This window comes from Dreissena polymorpha, chromosome 1 (assembly GCF_020536995.1).
Source record: "Dreissena polymorpha isolate Duluth1 chromosome 1, UMN_Dpol_1.0, whole genome shotgun sequence".
Lineage (NCBI taxonomy): Eukaryota > Metazoa > Mollusca > Bivalvia > Myida > Dreissenidae > Dreissena > Dreissena polymorpha.
This window is the reverse complement of record NC_068355.1, coordinates 84,813,455-84,833,601: the sequence shown is the minus strand read 5'-3', so window position 1 is coordinate 84,833,601 and position 20,147 is coordinate 84,813,455. Positions and strand designations below refer to the sequence as shown.

At 36.4% G+C, this 20,147-nt stretch overlaps 1 long non-coding RNA gene across 1 annotated transcript; it reads right to left on the bottom strand.

Annotated features, from left to right (window-relative positions):
• Window positions 1-2,821: 2,821 nt before the first annotated feature.
• LOC127838665 (uncharacterized) lies at window positions 2,822-6,863 on the bottom strand. The gene is made up of 4 exons (XR_008029898.1): window positions 6,752-6,863; window positions 4,641-5,940; window positions 3,763-4,304; window positions 2,822-3,457 (listed from the first exon to the last, which is right to left on the bottom strand). It is a non-coding gene; the product is annotated as an uncharacterized LOC127838665 (long non-coding RNA).
• Between the last annotated feature and the right edge of the window lie 13,284 nt (window positions 6,864-20,147).

Genomic DNA, 20,147 nt, shown 5'->3' with positions numbered 1-20,147 from the left:
TGTAAATTGTAACCGTGTTTTTTGTAACGCTTTCTTATTACCTTCTGTACGGTTCTGGTCTGTATGAGCATACCTATGGTATGTTTTTATATGCTCGCGCGTTTCTTAAAACTATATAGACGCTACATAATAACGTTTTGCGTATCATATTATGTAAGATAAAAAAACGCATCTGATTGTTTGTGCAAGCACTAACTGATATTAGTATTATGTATTTCGTGGACTTGATACGATATACAGTTCAAGGTCGAATGAAGTTCAATGGTACAGTGAAGTAGTGGACATGGTCTCCTGATCTGAAATCACGTGATCATGAGTGTTTCCCTCAATGAGAAGTTACAGCGCCAATTTTGGAGACATCTAGTACTTTTATATAATGTTTATAATTCTTTGTTCGAGTAGCCAGTTGTTAATTTCCCTGTGCTAAATGGACTGCTGTTAACAAAATTGACCAAAGGTTGTAAGATGTGATTAGACTGTAACATTATTACAGTTATTGTGTTTTATTAGATTCCCGTTCCTTTTGAATTCGAACTCGTAATCTTTAAACTTGACCATCACAAACATTGCCGCAGCCAGCGTTCATGTCATTACCGTCAGCGCTAAGGTCATCGCCACCAGCGTTCATGTCACCCACGCCAGCGTTCAAGTCATCACCGCCAGCGTTCAGGTCATTACCGCCAGCGTTCAGGTCATCACCACCAGCGTTCAGGTCACATACGCCACTGTTCAGATCATCACCACCAGCGTTCAGGCAACCCACGCCAGCGCTCAGGTCATCACCGCCAGCGTTCAGGTCATCACAGCCAACGCTCAGGTCATCATTGCTAGCGTTCAGGTCACCCACGCTAGCGTTCAGGTCATTACCGCCAGCTTTCATGTCACCCACGCCAGCGTTCAGGTCATCACCACCAGCGTTCAGGTCACCCACTCCAGCGCTCAGGTCATCACCGCCAGCGGTCAGGTCATCACCGCCAACGCTCAGGTCATCATCGCTCGCGTTCAGGTAACCCACGCCAGCGTTCAAGTCATCACCGCCAGCGTTCATGTCACCCACGCCAGCGTTCAGGTCATCACCGCCAGGGCTAAGGTCATTACCGCCAGTGTTAAGGTAATCAACGCCAGTGTTCAAGTCATCACCGCAAACGCTCGTTCAGGTCACCACCGCCAGCATTAAGGTCATCACCGCCAGCGTTCAGGTCATCATCGCCGGCGCTCAGGTAACCATTGCCAGCGTTCAGGTCATCACCGCCAGCGTTCAGATCACCACCGCCAGCGCTTCGGTCATTACCGCCAACACTCAGGTCATCACAGCGAGCGCTAAGGCCATCGCCGCCTGCGTTCAGGTCATCACCGCCAGCGTTCAGGTCATCACCACCAGCGCTAATGTCATCATCGCCAGCGTTAAGGTCATCAACGCCAGCGTTCAGGGCATCACCGCCAGCGTTCAGGTCATCACCTCCAGCGCTTAGGTCACAACCGCCAACGCTCAGGTCATTGCCGCAAGCGCTAAGGTCATCACCGCCAGCGCTCAGTTCAGCACTCAAGCATTCAGGTCATTACCGCCAGCGTTCAGATTATCACCGCCAGCGTTCAGGTTATAACCGCCAGCGCTCAGGTCATCACCGCCAGCGCTCAGGTCATCACCACCGACGTTCAGGTCATCACCACCTGTTCAGGTCATCACCGCCAGCGTTCAGGTCATCACCGCCGACGTTTAGGGTCATCATCGCTTTAATATGACCGCTTCTACACAGCAGCTGACCATTGTGGACAATACTGGCCTCAACTTACCATTTCGGACAATACTACCCCAGGTAACTTTAAACTGACTATTCTGGTGGAAGTCGGCACAAAGAACACTCGTCGGGTAATCTAGATCTGACTTTAAAGTTGTAGTCATTTTTACTAGGGATGGGACCGAATATCCGAATATTCGAAAATCGGCCCAATATTCGAATCCAAAACTCATATTCGAATATTATATTTTTATGCAAATATACTTCCAAAAAGTTATAAGTACATGTACAAAGTCGCAGTTTTGGTTTCCATTATAAGTCATTGCTTTGATAACAGCTTCCATCAATGAACGAGATGATAATTGGCCGACGGGATGGTATAAGGAGAGGGACCAATCGTCGAATTACTATCAATTCATAGTTATCCAATATGTACAAACTATTTTCTGAAAATCAGTCGAAAATGAAAGTTAATTTATGTAAAGCATTTACGTATATTGATAAACATTTAAAAATTGGTGTTTTGACAGGTTTTTTAACCTCAGCGGTCAATTGTATAAACAGTGGTTAATATTAGCTTTAGTAACTTGATTAACGCAGTTATTTACATGGTTATGTTACCGCAAGATAATTGTATTTGTATAAACGATGGTTACTTCATTGTAACCTAACCATTGACATTTGTTAACTTACCACAGTAAAATTACCTACAATGCAACCCTGAAAATGACGTCGTTTTCGCGCAATTTGTCAGATGAACATTGTCCAACATGGCCTCTTACTCTGTAACAAAAGAAATAAGCGAAAAACGGGCTAAACCCTTTAGTGACCGAGATGTGAACGTTTTAAGAACTTAATGAAAGAAAATCTTCATAAACTCAAAGCAAAGCAAAGCGGCCACTCGTTACCTAATAACTAATGGACACCATGCTCGTTGTAGTCAGAAACTTGGTACAATACATTATTTAAAGACACATTAACACTCAAAATCAACGAATATTTCGTAAAATATTTCGTACAATAAAGTTGACCCATACAAAATCACTGTTCCTTAAAGCAACAGCCAAAATGTGAACGCTATATGTGGTCTGGTAACATAGATTTAATAAAATACATTTGAGCCGTTCCACGACAAAACCTGCATTAATGAAAAAAAAAATCAATTTTTCTTTTTTTTTAAATTTCATATTGTACGTTCATCCACGAATCCAATGATGTATAAATTACATGTGTACGCCACTAATTAGCGTTGCTATGACAACATAATAAAATACTATCACGCAACAAAGATGTTGACGTCGCGTCATTTTCAATCGGAATGACATATTCATGACGTTAACAGCATGTAAATAGTTCGCAATATCAAACACTAATTCAAATTTTACAATAACTTGTTGGAAAACCCTGCATTAACACGCGCATGGATTAAAATAACTGTTTAGGTTGATGTTCGATTACATGATGTAATCACATGCAATTAGTCTGTGGGTGTTGGACAGGTAATGTCCTGATAATATGGTCGCACAAATGGTCGGACAGTTCTGTAAAGATATTTCACGCGATTCTCTGATAGCCCTGTCGGTTTAATTAAGCACGGTCTTGCCGAGGGGAGTTTCCTGTGTTTCATGATGAAGAACTCTTCCTCTGGTAGGTCCGTTGCTTTCTTCGCGAAAACCGTGCCGGGCCTCGATGAGTCGAACCTGAAGTACTGGTACTTCCTGTAACACATTAGCCAGAAACAAATCTTTAGACATGTCTTTTAGCTATGTTTTTCTTAAAAGTATGTGTTTTATTATTAGGTATAATATTTAAATACTAAGTATTTTATAATTATTTACAATTAATAAATAAACATAAACATGCTAAATTTCAAGTGAGTTCTTACACACTGATAAACACTTTAATATTTTGGTGACTCGCATCATACAAGTATGTGTGAGGAACATGTGTGCATTTATAAATATTTGTGTGTATTTTCATACATGTGAAAAATGTGTAGCTTATAAAAAGTTGGACACACTACCTTATCCCGGGTATTGCTTTAAAAGATGTAGACAAGAAAGTATTCCAGTCACGCCAGCGCCAGGTCGGATATCGGACAGCCTCGATTGCAGTAGACGACTTGTTGACAATATCCTCTAGCTGCTGAATGATGTCACAGTCCGAGCGTCCGAAGCGCATGTTCAATAAAATAAGTAAAACACACCATGTATAACATGCTTTAAGGACTAACATGTAATGATACCATTTACCGTGTAATTTATTCTGATATCATCAATACTACTACTTATTATCAACTTGTATATTTATATTGCAAATAAAACTTGTAAAAACACTATGTGTTTTTCTAATAGTAACATATTGAAGTAATCGTTACTAATATAATAAATGTAAACTTATAACAACGATAAGGTTTATTACCTGTACAGCTTTTTAATATAGGCGAACCCACTATCTACCAAACATCGTGAATGACCCGGAACCTGCATCAAATATTCGGTTGAAGTGTCAGGCGCCGTGTAAGGACTCGCCATGCGAAGTACCCAAGCACAAACTTTTTTTTACCTGAAAGCAACAACAATAACTTTGATCAAGAGATCAATATCATATTCATCAGTCATCGTTTACTTAATGGTCATCATCGTCATCAGCATCAACATCACCATTATTACCATCATCATCTTCTTTACCACCATCGTTGTCGTCGTCGTCATAACCAGCACACTTCCGTCATCATTCATTTTAAAATCACTGTAATATGTTATGATCATTTATGAATCGCGTTATTATTATCACGATAAATATAACCAATAAAATATTCCAATATTATCGTTATGTTTTGATTTAAACGGCTTTTGCGCAATATGAAATTATAATGATCACAATTAAAATTTAACTCACTCGAACAATTATCGGCGTATATTGTGCACGAGAGATCTTCGCATCTATGGGTGTTGAGCGTGTAGTCAATCATCGAGATGACAGCGTTTGGTTCTTGGGCATTAGTTCCATCTGCACCGATGCTCTCATTTTCGTCGATGAGAAAATTTAATTGACGTGATTGTCCATCAATTCTCATTCCAAACATGTGGACTTTTCTTAACGATGCGAAATGTAATGGCCACATATGTCGTGCATGGTGCGGTATACCTCACTTTGCGCGAAATCAAACGTGAAAATGTTTGATCGTTCAGCTGGACATAGATGTGACGTTTCTTTTGCTTTTTTAATGAGACTGTTGTAAAGGTCTATTTCTTTTTGTGCCAAAACAATATGACTATGCATTTCTTCAGTGGAAGCTAGTTTGTCCTCTTCCGATACCGAATCCATATTTTTCTTCGCAGCTTCTCACAGGTCGCGCACACATCGTCTCTAGCGGATGCAACCTTTATATGTGGGATGCAGGCACTCCATATTGACTGAGAGGAGCTTTTTTCGACGAAACGCTTTACAGCTTGCTTTTTACAGCTTATAAATGTTCATTTTCGTTGTACCGTTGTGAAGGTATATCGGTGCCGTATCGTCTCTCCCACGCGGAGCTGCAGGTTGTGGAATTCCGAATTCTTCCTTATAGTTGCAGATGAATTGGACCACACGCTCAACATCTGTGAAGACCAGAGCATGATTTGGTTTCCTTCCTGTATTTCCATGCCGGCGTGGGCCCGGACCTGTCTTGTTCAATGACTGCCTTATTGATTTTAATGCACAACGTCTTATGTCAAATAACAATCTGAACGTGTATGCGCATATTTCCTGACCGCGGAATGTGTATTTTCCACGAATTCGCATTCTCTTTTTCCCACGCTTTGTAGAGTCATTTGTGGGACCTTCGGAAAAACAGCCTTTAAGATACATTTCCTTTTCTTCCCTCGTCATTTCCCGCGTATTAAGGGTGTGCGTTCTGATTTGGGAGGCATCACATTTCTCGTGGCATTTCTTAGCACACCCACAGCCAGATTCGTGGAAACGTCGAATGCTATCATCTTGTGAAAACGCATCACCGTCATCACTTCCATCATCGTCAGTGGAGTCACTGCTTGATTCCGCAGGCTGCCCAGAAACGAAGGACCCAATTCGGTTTTCCATGACCGCAACATGCACCTTCTATCTGGTCATTGTTGTCATCGGATGACAGTTCTTAAGAATAAGCAGGCGTACATAATGGTGTTCTGCCAAAATGCTCAGATATACTTTCGACCTCCTGAAAACAATTACGACGTATCGATTCTATAATGTGCATTAAACATAAAATTAAATAAAAAATCGTTTTAATTAACATTTCATTTAAACACTTGTTTCATTTAATATTTTGACCTAAAATAATCATCTAAAAAAATAAAAAACGGACTGGAATCGAACTCTGCTCATCAGCGTGGTACGATACTGCCTTTCCAACTGAGCTTTTAATACTGATATTTTTTGCGCATCACACAATAACACATCGTCGGACACCCCGGTCTATTCATTACGTTACTCTCCATTCCTTAAGCGGAGCGTAATCAGCAGCCGTGGGTATCCGACGATGACAATAACATAAAGAAATGAAGTAGAATCATTTTACTACAAATATCATATTTCAAACCTATGTCGTTCATTTTACAAAAAAAAATGTAATTTATGATCAATTTTGAAGAAAACATTTTATACCGCAAACATATCAAAAGGACATTTCAATATACATCAGTCAACTTTGAAATTGTTTCAAGCAGTTCAACGTGAGACGAAGATTAATTTGCTTCTTTCAATATAAATAAGTTTAAACTTTAATAACAATTCAATTGTGGTTAAATTATTGCATATTAAACATGTCAATGATTGTTATTATTTGTGAGACCTTGTTTTGTAAAGAATTCATCAAATAAATCGCGATCGGATTTAAACTCATGTTTTGCATACAAATGGGCGCCATTGTTATCATCGTCACTTTGTCACACCGAATTTTGCATCAATATCGGTGTTTATACATCTAGATCTATACAAAATAAAATTATTTAATAACTTAATAAATTTACCTCTATCTCCAACTCCATTTATATCCAACAGAGCAGAAATAACCCTAAAAACCAATCCGTAAATCACAAAAGCTCCGCGTAAATGCACTGTGTAAACTCGCATGTGACGACGTCATAATAAGTGGGATTTTCCCAACGTCATAACTGATGTCACTAATGCAGGTTTTGTCGTGGAACGGCTCATTTACAAGTTACCAGACCATATATAGCTTTGAAATTATGGCTGTTATATACGGAACATTGATTTTGTATGGGTTAACTTTATTTTCCGACATAATTAACGAAATATTCGTTGATTTTGAGTGTTAATGGGGCTTTGATGTGTACGCATTGAATCGCAAAATTCATTAATTTATCGGGGTGATATAACTATTGTGGTTAGTCTACATTAGCGACACAGTAATTCACATGGACCGAAGTAGGGTGCAACGAAGCAAAACAACGAAACGAACACATAATTTTTAAAATATTTTGTCACAAGATTTATTATCGAATCCCGGGTGAATACAGTTTCATGCTTTTGTACATAATTTCACAAAATTTATGATCGAATCCCGGCTGTATAAAGTTTGAAGCAATAATCGTGTCCGTTTCGCAACACTTCATTTTGAGAGATAGAATCTATATTTGAAATATGACATGAGTAAAATAGACATAAAATAATTCTTTGGAACGAAATCACTTGCATTGAGTATTAAAATTAACTGAAGTTTGTATTTAAATAGCTAATATATATAATGTTCATGGCATTAAGCATTAAATATTGGGGACTTTAAATGAAAACTTCATTCGTTTGAAGTTACCGAATTAATATACGTAACATCACTAAAATTATGTTTTAATTAAGCTTTATTTAATTTAATTCTTACATAGTTGATAAGTCTACTTATTGCTTTGTTCACTTAGCCTAAATGCATATTGAAGAGTACAGAAAACACAACATTACTTAAGCTTTGAAAATGCTGATTTTTTCTCCGACTGGTTAACCTTTAATCGTAAATGCAGTCTAACAGAGCTGTCTACGCCTTACATACCGGTAATGTTGCACTCGAGAAGTAGAAGTTGGTTGTCAATAGCGGGCAATAAGGGATTATATATATAGCGATGGTAACTTTTAGCCAGACAGAGCTTGAATAGCGATTTTTATTGTGAATTTATAGAACGTTTTAACGAATATCTGGACAAATTGTCTCATATCGGGACGCTGGAACAATCACCAAACTGGCGGGACTGTCCCGTCGAGATCTGGCATGTATGTTTTAATTCCGTTAACCAAATATGCAAATCAATGATTACCTACTCAAAATTTAGTTTCTCAAATCTAAAGGATTTAAATCGTTCTTAAATGGTTCTTTATTCCAGAAAAAATAGCGAAACCAAAAGCATAAATATTATCGATGGAAAGTAATCCAGATCAACTTGTATTGAAATAAATTAAAATTACGGTTATGTGCTTTTCTGAAATATCTTAGTCTAATGAAACTAAACAGTATTTATTTTAAAAAGAGCATTCTAATCAATGATCTTTAAAGCAATATTACTCGATCATGTTTTTCAAAGCTGCACATAAGATACAATTTATAGTGGCATTTGTGGCAATCAGGAATAGTTTGCTCCGGACGGTCATAAATTCGGACATTTTAATATAAGGTTTAACAATCGAATATTCGAATATATTCGAATAATGACAAACGAATATTCGAATATCGTTTCCAGTATTCGTTCCCATCCCTAATTTTTACTTCAACTTTTTATTTTTAACATGACTTACATTTGTGCGACATTTAACTTTAATATTGCGACATATATCGGCAATTGAAAGTTTTGCGACGTTTATTGTTATATGTTGCGACATATATCGTCAGTCGGATTTACAATATGTATCGTTCCTTGCGACATTTATCGTCAACGTTGCGACAAATCTCGTAGCCTGCGACATATAACGGCGATGCGACATTTAACGGCGCTACAGGGCCACTGCAAACTACTTCAATCATTCCGCGGATAACCGAAATAACATTCCTGCTGTATCGTTTTCGACTGAGCTGCGAGCGGCTGACAAAAATATCAAAATATGTTAACACCCCAGGAAACCCGATACCTTGTGAGCCGTGTAATACCATAGGGAACAGTGCTGTGTATTTTGGCATTAACTTACATAGGGTAATTAAATTGGAAAAAATAAAATGTTCAAAGTCCAATTTGAAACAACTGTGTATTAACATTGATAACAAAAGTATTGGCGTACATGTAGAATAAATCCTGATAAATTTTCTTTAAAATGAGCGAATGGCTCCCTGAAGTAGAAGATCGGGCAAAATGGGCCATGTTCAGGCATTTACTGGATAAAGGCTGCTTTAATTTGCAAGCCACTACAATAATTAAAGGATTTATACAAACTTTCACATGTCTGCCATAACCTCTCAGCAGGGTTTCTCCAGAAAACTATTTCTTGAAGAGAAATTTGCGTTTTAATGACCATGTTGTGAAAACATGGATACCATATGGGGAAGACCAGGAAACCTAATGTGAGCAGTGGCTGAATAATTCTTTTTCGTGACAAAAACGCTAATTTTCAGCCATTTTGTTGCAATTTCTTTGCTTTGTAGATGCCTATAGTAAGTAAATGTGGGCATATATGCATACAAATGTACTTTTAATGCCTTATATATTATCAATAGTGCCTTTTCAACATTCTCGAATTTTAATTCTTTTTACCAACACTATTTTGGAAAATATAAAAAAGGCTTGACTGCTTTGACACAAAAATTAATTGGTTAGGTACATGAGATGATGTCTGAATAAGTGTATATCGTCGCTGTCGTTCTCAAACCTCGTAGCTTCAAAATGCCAACTTTTCAGGAGAGAGAAAAAACCGTCTAATTTTTTTATAACGATGTTTTAGAAATTGAGTGTGAAAATTCTTTTTTAATTCTTTGATCTAAACTCCTTTTTTTTAACAACAAATGTTTTGGTTTGATGTTTTATGAAATCATCTACTTGTTTATTAATTTTATAAAGTGGCACAAAACACACCTGCGGCAAGAGTTTCCAACCATATCGTGTTGCCATGTCAACCGCATCTGTAAAAATACCAAACAAATGAAGCTGCAAAATACGGTATAAGCTGTAGACACGTAAGCCATACTGATAAGTCATACTGACAGTCAGACATGGTAGCTACGATATTTTGTCTCCACAGTTTTGTCATTTTTATGAGGTACGACAATTTGTCCTGATAGGAAACCTCGTAGTTGCAAATAAAAAAATATATAAAAACGTTTTTGTCAAATTTGTCCAAACGAAACGACGTACCTATAGGTGAAATGGCGTCGCTACGACTTTTTGCCGGGAAAAAAGCCAACAATCATTCTACAACATTTTGTCACGTGGCTTTTTCAAGGGCTCTGATTGGCGTAGAGCTTCGAGATATAGCACAAAACACGCGCCAGACTTAATATATTCGGAAAAGATGAAAAAAATATTTTGAAAATTTTTGAGCTACGAGGTTTGAGAACGACAGCGACGATATGGGGGTTGTATGTATAAGATTTATGTGGCGTGTTCTGAGACTTATGGTACTAATTCGGCAAGCGTCATAATGAGCAAAACTCGTTTGAAAAGACGTCGCTTAACGTGCGCTTAATTTTGTTTAGATTGCCTACTGTTGCCTTCAGCTGTGATCTTCATGTTCACCACATTTAAATCTCTTTGTGTTAATTTTAATGTATCATCTGATATATCCTTTGTTAAAGATTTCTGTTCAATTATCTTTGCCCGATAGCCAAATTTACCACTGCGGTCGTCTAACTCTAACTGACTGTATTTTAACACTTCACTTGCATGCAAATAGTTCACATGTTCTAAAATACATAAATAGTAATCAGATCTTAAAGTGCAATAGTAGCACAAAAAAGTTTTTGATGTTTTAAAGTCTTTTGAAGTTGTTATGTTATGTGTTTTATCGGCCAGACTTCTTTTATTTACTACTAGGTTATCATCACAAGCAAACACTGTATGCGTTGATGATTGAACGCCTTCTAGTGACTTTGTCTTGTACCCAAGTAAGCCTGTAGTGCTATCTAGTTCAAGTTGCTTATATTTTATGTCCTGTTTCTGGTGGCGATGGTTGAGATGTTTAAGTATTGCTTCAAACACTTCAAACTTTTCCGCACAATAGAGCATATGAAGACAAACATCATGACCTGTAAGAAAAGGAATAATAAATGAGTTTATTGCGACTGAGACAACTAGAGCAACCACTAAAGGTGATTCATACCCCCCACCATAAGCCTTGATTGAAAATATGGTATTATAGTAAAGAGATTTCCACTTGATATAAACGTACACTGTCTATGCCAAACAGAACTCATAAAGGTACAGCTACAAATGAAGTGTGAAGGTTGCAATCCCTTTATTTTAGAGCCCATATTAAAGCGGATGCAGTGCCCTTGACCTGTGATCTTAACGGTATGTGTTGCGCAAAATTCATTGATGCATCTACATATGAGGTTTGTAGAACCCAGTAAGCGCCAATTCTATGTTTGTTTATCAGAGAAAACAGTGACCTTGACCTTTGACATAATGGTCAAATAATGTAGTGTGATAATGTAGAACTCATTTAGGTAAGGTGTATCTACATAGGAAGTCTGAAGATTGTAGATGGAAGCATTTTGTTCTGGAGCCATCATTAAAGTTTTCTATTAGAGGTTGAAGTGACATTGACCTTTGACTTTGTGATCTGACACTGGATTTGACCTGTAAAACTCATAGAGATGCATCAACATATGAATTTTGAAGGTTGTAGGTGGAAGCACTTCCATTATATACCTAAACAGGGCGTGACGTGTGAAAGTCATCAAGGTGCATCTACACATGACATTTGAAGGCTGTAGGTGGAAGCAATTCCATTCTTGAGCCTATGCTAAAGTTTTCTATAAAAGATCACAGTGACCTTGACCTTTGAACTAGTGACCTAAAAGACGGTGGGGTGTATATATACAGCTTATAAGGCTGCATTAACATATGAAGTTTGAAGGTTGTATGTTCATTTGTTTAAAAGTTATTTCATGAAAATAAATCGGGGTGGACAGTCGGACAAAAAATCGGAACGGACGTGACGTACTGGGACAGGGACGGTCGGGACAAACTGATTCCTATATAGCCCCCAAACAGAGTTTGTGGTGGTACAATAATGTGTGTGTGTGGAGGGGGGGGGGCAACACTAGCATTGTGATACAATGTAATTTGAGCACAAACTGGCAAACGAGTTAGTTATTAAAATAAAACTATCAGCTTTACATATCTAAAGTGGACATTGAATAACCACATTATACATGTATATCAGACAAATGATGCACGTTTCTGGAATGATGCTGGATGGAAGGCAAATAATATTATAGAATGTATTAAAAAGCATTAAAAGTACATTTGTATGCATATGTGCCCACATACTCTTACTATAGGCATCTACAAAGCAAAGAAATTGCAACAAAATGGCTGAAAATTAGCGTTTTTGTCACGGAAAAGAATTATTCAGCCACTGCTCACATAAGGTTTCCTGGTCTTCCCCATATGGTATCCATGTTTTCACAACATGGTCCTTAAAACGCAAATTTCTCTTCAAGAAATAGTTTTCTGGAGAAACCCTGCTGAGAGGTTATGGCAGACATGTGAAAGTTTGTATAAATCCTTTAATTATTGTAGTGGCTTGCAAATTAAAGCAGCCTTTATCCAGTAAATGCCTGAACATGGCCCATTTTGCCCGATCTTCTACTTCAGGGAGCCATTCGCTCATTTTAAAGAAAATTTATCAGGATTTATTCTACATGTACGCCAATACCTTTGTTATCAATGTTAATACACAGTTGTTTCAAATTGGACTTTGAAAAATTTAACTTTTCCAATATACTTACCCTATGTAAGTTCATGCCAAAATACACAGCACTGTTCGCTATTGTTTTACACGGCTCACAAGGAATCGGGTTTCCTGGGTTGTTTAATATGCACAAAGATTAATATTTAATTCCAAACATTTTTAGCGCCACTTACTGTTTCATGTTGCGCTTTCACATATTTTTCCACGTTATCGAGATCGGAATGAATTTAATTGCAAATATAAATTGAAAAATGTTGTTTTTTCCTGATTAACTAATGTCACATGACCAGGGTTCGCCTATTATGTACTGAGGCAACCCTCAGATAAGCGAATGAGTCCAGCCTATGATGTATATGAATGGCTGTGGAACGTATACAAACGTTGTAATTGGGGATGTTAATAATTGATAATTAGCAGATATCAATAAGTTGATTAATGTTTTTTTTATAAGCCAAATTAGTACACATGTTTTGTCGCCTTTCAACCGTAGGACGATGTTGCATGTAATTTGCACATCAATTTGTGTCTTTTCCTGTGAAAGCTGGGCATAATGCATGTGCGTAAAGTGTCGTCCCAGATTAGCGACACTTTACGCCTAAACTTGATTTTCGGTAAGGAGGGACTTCCTTGAAACTAAAAATACCATTAAAGCGGAAAGTGTCGTCCCTGATTAGCCTGTGCGGACTGCACAGGCTAATCTGGGACGACACTTTACGCACATGAATTAATTAATTTTAACAATTTGAGGCACATGCGCCTCCATTGTAGACAAGATTTGTTTTGCCTCTTTGATGTCGAGAGATATAATCAACCTTTATTGAATGCTTAACAACCCGTGCAAATTCGTAATGGTAGGAAAAGACATTACCACTTATCGATGGATCATTGTGTGGTATGTTGTTGCCGAAATATGTCTCCTTGTGATGATTTCTTTATGATAAAGATAAATGAGAACATCTTTATTGTGTAAGGTAAAAGCATGCAGCGTTGTAAGTGTGTGCGTATAGCTCCACATTATAGATAATTCAAGGCATTATATTCAAGCATATGTCGGGTTTATGTCAGTTTAGATTGTATATGTCAGTATTTGTCGGCATACATTCTAGTTTTGAAATCGCCCAAGTCTCCGATGGACATTTTAAGTTATGAAAACTCTCCACACGTACACGAAGCATGAATAATATCTTCGAAAAAAATATTAAGGATAATAACGTACTTCGATAAGAGAGCTCCAACTATGACAGATCATGCCGTTGATACGAGATACAACAAACCGCAAGGGCAATACAGTTATTTACCATTCCGTGCACAATAGCGCTACATTTTGAAGTAATATATGCATTGTTTTAAATTGACGACATTAAAAATGATTAATGATTGCACAAACTGAAAGTGTACGGAAATATGACAAATGATCTGTCACGTAAATGACCCTTATGCAATAATTTTAGATTTGTTAGAGTTCTTTAAACAATTTACATACACACTGGTAGGCTACAGTTTGATACCAGCATTATTTCCGGTAAGCCTGAAAACACTTCAAGGAATTTTGAAAAGGAAATAAAAAAACCCATCTTTTGTTTGCGCGCAAGCTGATGGAGACGCCATCGATGGCGTCAAGTAATTTATACATTTCTACTTTTCATGCGACTAAAACTATGGAAGAGATTTTGCAATTTCACCAATTGTATTACGTAAAATTTTATCTTAAAAAAAGTCTAAACCAAAAGGAAAACAGAAACAATTTATGCCAGTATAATATTGATCTGTCTCAAGATGTGAGTTTTACTAATCACGCAAATAGTCTAAGAAAGAAACATATATACTTTTATTTTATTTGAAATTCCGATTTGTTACGAGCAAAAGTTCCAAAGAGACAAATGTATACATTGTGTTGCTCTGTGGGATATGAAATCCTGGCTAAGAGACATGTAGTCCTTATAAGAGAGTGTCTCATAATTATAGATTACTATACATTCATTATAATTTGTTATATAAGGAAATAGTATCGCGTGTTTATCTAGGAATTTCCCTTAATAGGAATGTATATCTCTTTATTATGAAAAAATCACATATATTATATGGCTTATGTTGATTGTAACGTACATAAGGTTTAGGATTGAAGTAATAACCATTAAATATCTAAAATCGAAGGTTAAACAATTGTGTTATCAAACAAGCGAACAACATAGGATTTTGCATGTGTGGCTCATATGAGTTAAATTTAGTCCTGTATTATATAAACGTGTTCTGTTTAACAATAACCCCCCCCCCCCCCCCCCCCCCCTAAACACAAATATGAGCTAATTCAAATTAACCTGAACATAAACGTATATTATGTACAATAATATGTTAGAGTCTTCGGAACAAGTACTAATTTTGAATTAAATATACAATTACGTATACAACTCCATATGATTTCTCAATGTCGCAGTTATATGGACGACTGGTATCATCAACAAGCTTTGTCAACTCACTCATTTACTCCCACGCTCGTTAAAATGTAATTTCATCATTCGTTATGTTGCTTCTGGTGCATAAATAGACACGCCCAAGTAGACGTGCTGGGTTTATTTAAAATAAATCAATTACTCTCACATTCGTCAATAAAATCTGCCTTACCTCAGATTCATTTGATTACTTTATGTTTAAAATATCCCATGTTAGCGTTTAGCAAAACAAAATGAATAGTTTTTGTAGTATCTGAAAAATTAGTTCGTTTATAACTTTTATTATTTTGCTTATCGTGGAAAAATCTTGCAGAGTAGACAATACCATTAAATCGCAGCAGAATGTCTATTTGTTGATAGTAAGTCGTATTAAGTAAAATGTATAGATAATATTAACATTCTATTATCTAGTGCTAGTATATGCTAACGTACATGGTATCAATCACCATTGGTTAACTCATTATTTCATCTATTGAGCCGCGTCGTGAGAAAATAATATATGCGTATCTCCGAAAGAGCCTGTGCATCCGTGCAGTCTGGTCAAGACCCAAATGTCCATTATTATATCACGCCAGGTTTCGTAGTTCCATAGGTAGACAAGTAGAACAAGTCTTAAGCTGGCCGCATAAGGTTTAACCCATTTATGCCTAGGGTCTAGAAAAAAAGGCCTTGGCAAACAGCGTAGACCCAGATGAGACGCCGCATGTTGCGGCGTCCCATCAGGGTCTGCGCTGTTTGCTTAAAGGAATTAAAGGAATTTCTGTTAGAAATATTCTAAATATAGAAATAAATATACTAGACATACCTAATTTTGGAAATAAATTGATCCAATTTAGAAGGATGGGAGAGTACACTAGGCATAAATGGGTTAAAGATGTTGTCTGTAGCATTTCATGAAAATTACATGTATGTGAAGGTAAGTGACGAAGCGAAATTTCAATTAATTATTATGTAATAGCCATAACTACATAAGTGTGTTAAGTTATGATTAAGAGCATAGTCTTGTTGACCAATAAAATAAAGTCTTACAAATCGTATTTTGGAATGTAACGTTTTTTTAATATAGTTGTATTTAAAACAAACACATTTCTTAAAAGAAATAAAGACAATAACTAATGTTCAAATATGATTCAATAAGAATTGAATTGTTTTTAAAATAAACATAATATTTTTTTAATTATAGATTGTCGTCAAAGCTGGTTTGGAAACACCAAGAATAATCGATCGACTCCCAAGCAAAGGCATGGCTCAGCAAGCAAATAAATATAACAAAATTCATGATTTATCATAAAACCTCATATTTAATTTATGTGTTTTGTTATTGTTAAGAAAATCCTTTTACAAACATTGATTAAAGATATGAACGAACTGTTATAAATATTTTTTTGAGTTTAAATAATTAAACTTCTTTTATTATTTAACGTGTTCAATGTTTAAAAAAAAACATCATCACCAACCAAAAGTTAAATCACTCAACTGAAATAAACGCCTATTTAACAAATCAGTAATTAAGCTAAAAGGTAAAATAATAGACAGCACAAAAACAATATACATTCGCATGTATATGAATTCAAATCCAATACGTTTCCCTCCGTCATGAATTGTTTTGTAAGGTCTTTATTTCAAATGTCATTTGTAACGACATTTTTCTAATAAACACCCGCCGCAACATATATGTTAAGGTATGTGAACTTGTGAATTGCGAGAATGATTTTTGAGTGGAGGAAATACTTGTTGATGTGATGGCATACGTTAAGAATGGTGGTATTATGTCATTGAACACATTATTCCGATATTTATTTCTAAACTTTGAACAATTATCTAAAACTATTGCTTTCAGACGAATCCGTTTCAAAAATAAGAAACTATGCAAAAATAAAACACACAGAGTAATCACAAACTCAGAATAATATATTAAAAGCGATTTATTTCCCCCAACTGTGTATGTCATACATGTATGCTGTTCTATGTTTTACTTAAAATGCAATTTACATAAGGTATCTAGTTGACACAATGTCTCTTGTTAACTTATTACTCGTAAAACTTAAGCAATTATTTATTGCTGCAAAGGTCTGTTTGGTTAATACCACCCACGGCTTAACTGAGCACGTATTGTCAAATATTTATACATTTACTATATATATATATATATATATATATATATATATATATATATATATATATATATATATATAACTTCCAAAGACATATAAAGCATTAAATTATTGGTATCCATAGAAAATGACTCGAAAACTGCAGTTGGCTGACAGCAGCTGTAAATAAATGATTCGCACTAAAAAACAATGTTTGTTTTACAAGAGACTTGGGATAAATTACAGTTGTTATACAGGCCTTTTCCGTCCTATGCCACAGGTCTGAATATCGGTTCCCAATCCTAATCTGGTTGTTTTTTTCCCAATTGAAAAACAAATTCCCAATTTCAACTTCCAACGATTGCAAAGTATTAAACATAATTAAATTGAAATGCCTCTACAAGTATGTGAAAGCCTCATGAATTGTACTGAAAGTTCTGTAATTACAATGTATCAAATGACTGCTTTAATAGCAATTTCCTTTTCTCCAAATTTTTATGCCCCCTTTCAAAGAAAAGGGGGCATATAGTGATCGGACTGTCCGTCTGTCTGTCAGTCTTTCCGTCACACTTTGCATTTAGGTTTCGAAAAATGCTCATAACTTCTTTGTCCCTTGAGATATAACCTTCATATTTGGTATGCATGTGTATATGGACAAGGCCTTTCCATACGCACACAAATTTTTACCCCTGTGACCTTGCACTTGAACTTAGGGTCCGCGCTAAGGTTTCGAAATCTGCGTTTAGGTTTCGAAAAATGCTCATAACTTCTATGGCCCTTGAGATATAACCTTCATATTTTGTATGCAAATGTATATGGACAAGGCCTTTCCATACTCACACAAATTTTTACCCCTGTGACCTTGACCTTGAACTTAGAGTCCGCGTTTAGGTTTCGAAATCTGCGTTTATGTTTTGAAAAATGCTTATAACTTCTATGTTCCTTGAGATATAACCTTCATATTTGGTATGCATGTGTATATGGACAAGGCCTTTCCATGCGCACACAAATTTTTACCCCTGTGACCTTGACCTTGAACTTAGGGTCCACGTTTAGGTTTCAAAATCTGCGTTTAGGTTTTGAAAAAAGTTCATAACTTCTATCAAGCGTTTATAGGGGGGCATATGTCATCCTATGGTGACAGCTCTTGTTTCTTCATCATTTGGCGACTCTCTAAATACAGTTTTCTTATTGAAAGGGTAAACCGAGGTTAATAAAATGTTGGGACAAATATCTTACAGCTCAGGAACAGTTGGTGACATTTGCAATATTTTTAAACCTATTTAACTTAACATTTGTGTTTTTTTGTATTTACAATTGTATTTGTTTGTACATGATACAGAGGAAAGACTCCAAAAAACTCATAAACAACGTACACAAGCACACAGTGCTCTAAAAATGTTTAACAAAGAATTGAAGATATTATTTCTCATTATTGCCCTGTAGAGACGGCGTCCTTCTGTGTGTCAGTCTGTCGGTTTGTCTGTATAATATGTTCTATGACTGTGAAGCGAACTATTAAGTGTAGATGTACAGTACAGCCAACGCGAAACAAACATAATCCTTGGTCACGCCACGGCCAGAACATTAGTACTCGGCGGCGGCGGCGTGTGTTCACGTGGCGTATCACCGAGGCACGCGGCATCAATCCGCGCAACGATGCCGGGTCTGTCTTAACCTCGCGTACTTTCGCAATATGAATACGCATACGTACGCGGCGGATCGAGTGCAAAGATATACACCTACATGTACATTTGTGTAGCGTCGAAACCTAGATTTACGCTACTTTCATAGTTATTATTTTCACGTTTTCATAAGCTGATATGATTTTTATATGATGCTTGATAGACTATTTATATAATTTATATAATTATAATTATCACTCAAATATATTCGACACGTAATGCGCCTTAACAAATTATCGTTGAATTAATTACACACAACTGTAAATGTTTTGTTCGATTCTCAAATGAGCTATATTCAATTTGTAATCCAAAACATGTTTACGAATTAAAATGCTAACGCGACATTAACAATTAAATTATAGCGTCAAATAAACGGTGCTTAATACTTTGTCTCAATAATAAGTGCACGAAAATTATGCCCTGGTCACATGTAGAATGTCGCATGGAAAGTGTGGGTGTATTTTGTGTTGTATAGAAACATAAACATCACGTCAAGCGATTTACGCGTGTTCAGTGGGAAAAAAAAAACCGTCCTCATTGGACGTTATTTCATCACATCTTTAAATAGAAACAAATGCCAAAATGTATTTGACACTTTTAAAAAATTGCGAATGTTTGTATTTCTTGAAATTCATTAGAACTTTTATCGTAAATATTTACCAGAATTTGCTTTAAAACTGGAATATACGGGATTATCAGGTAATGAGTAGCGACGGAAAAAATAGTAAGTATTCAGTAATAGATACATTTAATTAATTATGATTTTTAATATTATTATAATTGTTCGTTTCAAATTTATAGACTTACTTATCATTTTAAAAATATTTTTATTTTATGATGCGCATCGACTCGGCGTCGTATCGTGGATCTCGGCTTGCCTCGGTGGACAGATGCGAAGCATCGCGGCGAAATGCAACGTGCGGCCGCATAGTTACGCGGCTTCGACTGCCGACTCGGCATCGACTCGATGCGCCTTGACGCCGCGCATCGCGAAATATGTTTGTTCCGTGTTGGCTGTACTGTAAATGACACAATTTTCAATCGCAGTAATGTAAATGCTCCTGAATTATGTGCACATGAACTTAGCCATGGCAGGTTTGCAAAGCCTCTGTCAAAGCATTGGATGGTATACATGGGTAATGTTTGTTACAAATCTTTCATTTTTTTTTATATACGAGACAGCTTCAGAAACAATGATATAGCTGTTGAAATGGTTGAGTGTATGAGTGTGCATTTGTGTGCATTTGTGTGTCTGTTATTGTATGTGTGTGTGTTTAGGTTAGTACAGAC